A 7,210-nucleotide genomic window follows, 5' to 3' on the forward strand; every position below is an offset into this window, starting at 1 on the left:
TTCATCAAGAGGCTCTTTAATTCCTTTTTGCTTTGGGTGGTATCATTTGCAAATCTGAGGTTATTGATATTTCCTCCGCAATCTTGATTCCAGCTTGTGCTTCATCCAGCCCAGCATTTTGCATTGTTAATACCCAGCATAATGCCCAGCGTTATTATTACCTTGGCCTAAATATAAATTTATTGACAGAGTGATGATAATGGTTTTTGGTTTAGTTTTATTTTTAAAAACATTTCCTTGAAATTGTAATAATTTAAAAGATTTACTTATTTAAACATATTACATGTTTAAGTTAAATTTAAATGTTTAAATTGTATATACATTTTGTTCTGTGTGGCTGAAGATAAATGTGAAAATATATAATTTTTAAAAATTTTTTTATTTATTTAATGCCAGGAAAGTATGTAATTTCCTTGGTTCTGTCTTGCTGCAACAAAGATCTGAAACTGCAGACCAGTGTTATAACTCGGTTATGGCTCAGAGTTTTATTCAGTAAGCAAAGAACAGTACACCCTGGAGGCGTGAGGGCTGGCCGACCCCAAAGGAGAGGCCTCAAACCATCTTGGCTCCTTCTTTTTATAGGTTTTGTTTCCTCCCCGCTGAGCCTGCCCAATGCAAATTAGGCCTAGCCAGGAAGGGGGCATGTGTGTTTCACCTGAGATTCCTACTCAGGTCTGCGGATTTTCTTTTGCTCTGTTTTTCGAGGACTTTTCCCTTTCTTTGTCTTTTAGCCACCACCATTTTGGACTCCTTTTTCCTATTCTAACAAACTAACATTTAATTATTTATTTTTGGGTGTGCTGGGTCTTCACTGGTGTTCTGGTTTTTCTCTCATTGCAGCTAGCAGGGGCACTCTCTAGTTGCAGCCCATGTACCGCTTCTCATTGTGGTGGCCTCCCTTGTTGTGAAGCACAGACCCTAGAGCACGTAGATTTCAGTAGCTGTGGCACATGGGCTCCATAGTTGGGGCTCCCAGGCTCTAGAGCACAGGCTCAACAGTTGTTGCGCTCAGGCTTAGTTGCTCTGTGGCACGTGGAATCCTCCCAGACCAGGGTTGAACCCATGTCTCCTGCAACGGCAGGTGGACTCTTTACCACTGAGCCACCAGGGAAGCCCTGGTGGAATTATATAACTATATGTTTTTTTATATATATATATATATGTAACTATTATATAACTATAATTATGTAACTATATTCCATATGCTATAACTATATAATATATGGAATTATATAACTAGAAGAATTGGAAGTTCTGTACTCCTTTCCCTTCTGTGCACACAATCTCTCCACCCTCTTGCATCATACTAGAAGAAAAACAGAAAAGGCAGTTATCTGAAAAGAGAAAACTATCAAAGGTAGCTGGTCTGAGTCACTGTTATTCTTGCCTCGGTATTCACAATAGCCACCTATCTGGTTTTCCAGCTTCAATCTGTTCATAAAATAGCAGTCAAATGATTCTGTTAACATCCAAGTCAAATAATGCCACTTATATGTTCAGAAACATCCGATGGCCTTTATTCCTCAGTCTTCTTTTCCTGCCCACCCCTGCACTCCCTCAGTCCAGCCACACTGGCCTTCTTGACCCCCAGATCCACTTCAGCCTTGACCTGAAAGATGCTTCCCTCAGGTATCTACAGGAGTGGTTTCCTCCCCTCCTTCAGGTCTGTTCACCTTAGCGGCAACTTCCTTGTCATCTCTTAAAATTCCAGTTCTCACCCCACTCCTATGTTCCTTACTTTTGTAACAGTTTTTACTGAATAACATAACAATATGTTTACTTATTTCTTTTGTTTATTATCTATCTTCCCCTCCTTCTAAGTCCCAGGAATGCAAAGGGTTTTTTGCCTGTTTCTTTAACTGCTGTATCCTCGAAACCCCAGAAAAGTGCCTGGCTCTTAGTAAGTGCTCAATAAATGTTTGCTCAATGAATGGATAAATAAAACAAAGATAAGTCATGGTCTTACTTGATTTGCAACACTTACTTGAAAAATTGCAAAATTTTCATTAAAAACTTTTTTAAAATGACACAGAATCTTTGAATATCTCCTGATGATATGACCTATGACTATAACATCCAAAGCATCAGTGTTCTTTTCCAAATATTTTGGACATTCTACATCTCAAGAATTAAGATCTCCTTTAATCTATCACTGTCAAGTCTAATGTAAGTATAACTGTATAAACCATCCTAATTTGTCATGAAAGGAGAGAAGAATTTACTTATAATGAAACATCTGCCCTTTGTTTTCTTTTTTTTTTTTAACCTTCTCATTTTTTTTCTTTTAAAAAAATATTTATTTATTTTAATTGAAGGATAATTACTTTATAGTATTGTGATGGTTTTTGCCATACGTCAGTATGAATCAGCCATAGGTGTACATGTGTCCCCTCCATCCTGATGTCCTTTGTTTTCTTTGGCTCTGTAATTTCCTGATGATCTTAATTTGGGCCATCCATTTTCTGACTTCCGTTCCTCTCCTATTTCCAAGATGCAGATATTAACAAAGAATCTTGCTTGGATTTCTTCTCTCACTTGGCATTCTCTTATCCATTTTTTATGGCTTCTGTTACCTCCTTTTTTAGATTGCTCTCAAATATGGAAGTCCAATCTTGACATTTCTTTTCTTTTCTTTTTTAAATTTGTGTATTTATTTGGCTGTGCTGGGTCCCAGTTGTGGCACACGGGATCTTTAGTCGCAGCATGTGGGATCTAGTTCCCTGACCAGGGATAGAACCCGGGCCCCCTGCATTGGAAGTTCAGAGTCCTAGCCACTGGACCATAGGGAAGTCCCCAATCTTGACATTTCTTATTGGCTCCCAGTTCTACATTGTTCAGGGTGGTTACATCCATCTGGCCATCTTTCAAGTTCTCAAACCTCTTATATCTAAACTCACATTTACCTTTTTCCTTTGAAACTCTTTCCTATTCCAGTAACCCATTTCTGTTAATGACTCTGCATTCTTCCAAGTTTGGAACTCTTTCCAAGTATTGTAATCATTTGTGACTATTTTTTTTTCACATTGTCAGGTGTCAAGCCTTGCTGCTTATCCTTTTAGAATATCGTTTTAACCATCCTCTTCTTTGCTTTCAGTAGATCAGGGATGAGGCCTGAGACTATGCATTTCTAGTATGCTTCTGAATCAAGCTGATGTGCTGCTGTATTGACTGCTTTTCGATAAACAAGGTCCGGCTCTAGGCTGGCAGTGGCCACCTGACCTGGTTGCCCACTTCCCAGCCCGTGGCCAAATCTGAGACTCAATTCTCTTTCAAAAATAGAGATCAAATATTGCCTAGTCTTGCTTGAAAAGAAAAAAGGTCTTTTCTATGTCATAGAAGATTTGGAAAGTTACAGAGTCAGAAAATAAAAAATTCAAATCAGCTACATGGTCATTAATACTTTGAGATATATTATATATATGTGTTTCCTTTTAGTTGTTTCTATATTGTAAATATATGTTCAGGTTATATCTGTGTTTTTCAAACCCTGAAAGGATTGTTTACAGCTTTCTTTTGTTTCCCAGTATAAAAATTTGCTAAGTGTATTGAATCCGCTGACTTACAAAGTAGAATCTGCCTTTTCTATATGATAAAATGCTTAATGCTCCTTTGCTCAATCTCCCTTACAGCTGGGAACTGAGGACTTGGTGCAGCCAAGCAGATGCATCCTCTAGGCTTTGATTCAGGACCTGGTGACTCAAAGCAGCAGGGATGACGCAGAATCCGTTCTGGCCAGGGCACAGGAGTGATGGCAGCTGCATCCGGTTTCCAGTGGCAGCAGAGACAGCTGTTCTGGGGCAGTGTGCAGTGTCCGGCATCTGAAGACTTGGCAGTGCAAGCCATGGGGTCAGTGCTTGGCAGCTGCCGTGATGACTTCACAGGAACAGCTCTGCAGGGTGGGTTGGGTGTGGTTCTTGCCCTGTGGTTTGTCTTCCCACCTTTACTTCTTAAATTAGTTTAAAAGTTAAATTAATTTACTGGCAATGAGCACTAATGATGTTAATAATAACTAACTCTTAGATACTAACAATAGCTGACTCTTAGATATTAACAATAACTAGCTTTGGGTAGTGCTTACTGTGTGCCAGGCAGATTTCAAAGTGCTTTATGTATATTATATACTGGTATTATTTCCAGTTTACAGATGATGAAACTGAGCTGCAGAGAGGACAGGTTATGTGTTCAAGGTCATATGGCTAAATAGCAGCTCTGAAACTCTAATTTAGTCAGTCTTAACCTAGCTCTTAAGAGGTCTGATACATATAACATTTCATATCCAAATTTTTTCATATAATAGAAATTTTGTGAGCATTTCCATGAATGCTCACATGTTCCTCTGCATATTTAAAGTAGTTGTATAATGTTCATGATTCATTTAACCAACTTGCTGTTGTTGGACATTAAGTATATCCTGATGGCAAAACTTTTTTTCTTGTTTCAGTTAATACCCTTGACTGTTTCTCTAAAATAAAGTTCTAAGAGTGAAATGCTTGGTCAAAGGGTATTCTGATTGCCTTCCAGAAATATTATTCCAGTTTACACATACAGCAGTGTGTGGGAGCATCCTGTTTTCCTTGAGACCTTATTAGCACTGAATATTATTAACTTTTTAAAATTTGTGGTACTGAAAATGATACATAGTTTTCTTTTAAATCCAAGATTCTTTAAATATTTAAAAATACATTTATTAACCATTTGTTCAGTTCTTTTTGTGAATTGACTGCCTCCATCACATGTGGGACAAAGTTGAAACTTAGAAGGCAATTCAAGGCCTTTCTACTCTGACCCCAACTACTTCCCTAACTAGTTCTCCTAAACATTCACCCAACACACCAGTGGGGATTATTTTGTGTTAGTTGAAACCATATGAGGATACTATGTCTGTAGACCAGAAAGTGATTGACTATTGGCAGTTTTATGTGGTTACACCTTATAAATCCCCACACATTTGTTCTCCCACTAGTATTTTCACAAATGTCCTCTGCCTGTCTCTGCTTCGTGAGATCCTTCGTGTTCTTGATGAGGCTGAGTTCACTGGCATGTCCCCTGCTCCTTTGCCATCCGTATCCTGTTCACCTCTCACTGTAGCTGAGGTTACTGTAAACCACCCTTCTTCAGAATTTCCACTGTGTCTTTCCTGTCAGAGCTGTAGGATGGTCCCAGGGTACTGCAGCTGAATAATGTGTTTGCATCTGTGTGGCAGAGGCCAAGCCCTCTGCTGCTTTTTGCCAGCGGAGACTCTGTCTTATTTATTTTGGCAAAGCTAGCAGAGTTTCAGTCTCATAGCAGATACACAACAAATATCTGTTGACTTGAAGAACCAGTAACATTAGGGTCCAGAAGGTGCCTTATTAGCCACATATTCATTGTGGTTTCCTTCCACATTAAGTAAGAAAAAACATGTGTAACACTCTCTAATATCTTCTAATTTGACCGGTTCATATTGTATTTTGAATCAGTCCTCCTTATTTTGAATCCTCCATCCTTATAATTTTTTCCCTGTATTTTCAGATATGATCATTATATTGGAAATCATTGATCGTTATATTGGAAGCAAGATTCTCAAGGATGAAAGAACACAGTTCTCTTGCTAGCTAAATAAGTAATCTATGCACTTCTTAGTTTTTACCTTTTAACCATATTCACCTTTTTTTCTTGGGTGAACTTTCAGGAACTTTTAGTGACTTCCAGGAAATACTAATGCTAATGCTAAAGTTACTATAACAAGATTCAGGATCATCAAAAGAAAAATGTTTTTAAATAAACATTAAAAGCATTTCAACTGAGCCTTAAGACAAAGGCTTCTGTTTATAAAAGAGATACATAGTACATTCAGTTTAAATTGTACTTCAGGAAGAAAATCATGGAATCATATAACTTTAAAGGTAGAGAAGAACTCCCAAATATGTACTCAATGTGTACTGTCTGGTGGAAAAATCCAAGTGAGAGTGGAGGAGAGAAGATAAGTTTGGCTCCATATTCCCCCACCCAGTTAATTTTCAAATGATGTTTCAACCTTTGTTCATCTCTTGCCTGCATGTCCTGCCCTTGCCATGCCTTGAATAAGTTCAGTTAGAAGCAGTGTCTGTGCCAGGCCTTGTGGTTTTTGGTGGGTTTTTTGTTTTTTTTTTTTTGGCTGTGCTCAGTCCTCATTGCTGTGATGGGTCCTCATTACTCTGCATGGGCCTTCTCTAGTTGGGGCAAGCAGGGGCTCCTCTCTAGTTGGGGTGCATGGGCTTCTCACTGCGGTGGCTTCTCTTGTTGCCAGCTCTTGCAGGCTCTAGAGTGTAGGCTCGGTAGTTGTGGCAGATAGGCCTAGTTGCTCCGACGCATGTGGAATCTTCCTGGACCAGGGATTGAACCTGTGACCCCTGCATAGGCAGGCATATTTTTAACCATTGGACCACCAGGGAAGTCCTCCTTTGTGTTTATACTCAGAAGGGACTGGGTGCCCTTACATTGGCCTTTTCTCTCCTGCTTGGTCATTGGTATATGTGTGTTCAGCCTTTTACCTTTTGTAAGTGGGCTCCTCTAACTAGGAAGCTGGTTCAGTTACCAGACCCAAAGATCCAAAAGGTCTGTTTAAGATTTAAAATAGGGGATAGAATGTTACAATGAAGAAGACAGTTATTAATAAAACCAGCTACTGACAAGAGTATAGAGAAACTGGAACCCTTCTGTACTGCCGTGGGAATGAAAAATGGTACAGCTGCTTTGGAAAACAGTCTGGCGGTTTGTCAAATAGTTAAACATAGAATTACCATATGATTAAACAATTCCACTTCTAGGTATACAGAAGAGAAATGAAAATATATGTCCACACTAGAGCTTATGCTTGTACATGAATGTTCTTTGCAGTATTATTTGGAATAGCCAAAAAGTAGAAAAAAACCTAAATAATAATTTACTAATGAATAGATAAATAAAATGTGTAATGTTATTCAGCAATTAATAGGAATGAAGTAATGATACATGGTACAGCACGGATAAACCTTGAAAAGAGGCTGAGTGAAAGAAGCCAGTCATAAAAGACCACACATTGTGCAATTCTATGTGAAATTTCCACATAGGCAATTCTCTACAGATAGGAAGTAGATTAGTGGTTGCCCAGAGTGCTGGCTAAGAGGGGTGGGGTTTCTTTTTGGTATAATGAAAAGTTCTAAAATTGATTGTGGTGATAGATATACAAGTTTGTTAATATACTAAAAGC

At 38.6% G+C, this 7,210-nt stretch overlaps 1 long non-coding RNA gene across 1 annotated transcript in view; it reads left to right on the forward strand.

The window, feature by feature from the left end:
* Nucleotides 1–6,725, forward strand: part of LOC120878141 — a 72,192-nt gene extending 65,467 nt beyond the window's left edge. Inside the window, exons 3-4 of the long non-coding RNA XR_005724477.1 lie at nucleotides 3,630–3,896; nucleotides 5,512–6,725. This is a non-coding gene — a long non-coding RNA (uncharacterized LOC120878141). The remainder of the gene's footprint in view (nucleotides 1–3,629; nucleotides 3,897–5,511) is intronic.
* The last annotated feature ends 485 nt before the right edge of the window (nucleotides 6,726–7,210 follow it).

The sequence above is a fragment of the Oryx dammah genome, unplaced genomic scaffold, assembly GCF_014754425.2.
Source record: "Oryx dammah isolate SB20612 unplaced genomic scaffold, SCBI_Odam_1.1 HiC_scaffold_18, whole genome shotgun sequence".
Lineage (NCBI taxonomy): Eukaryota > Metazoa > Chordata > Mammalia > Artiodactyla > Bovidae > Oryx > Oryx dammah.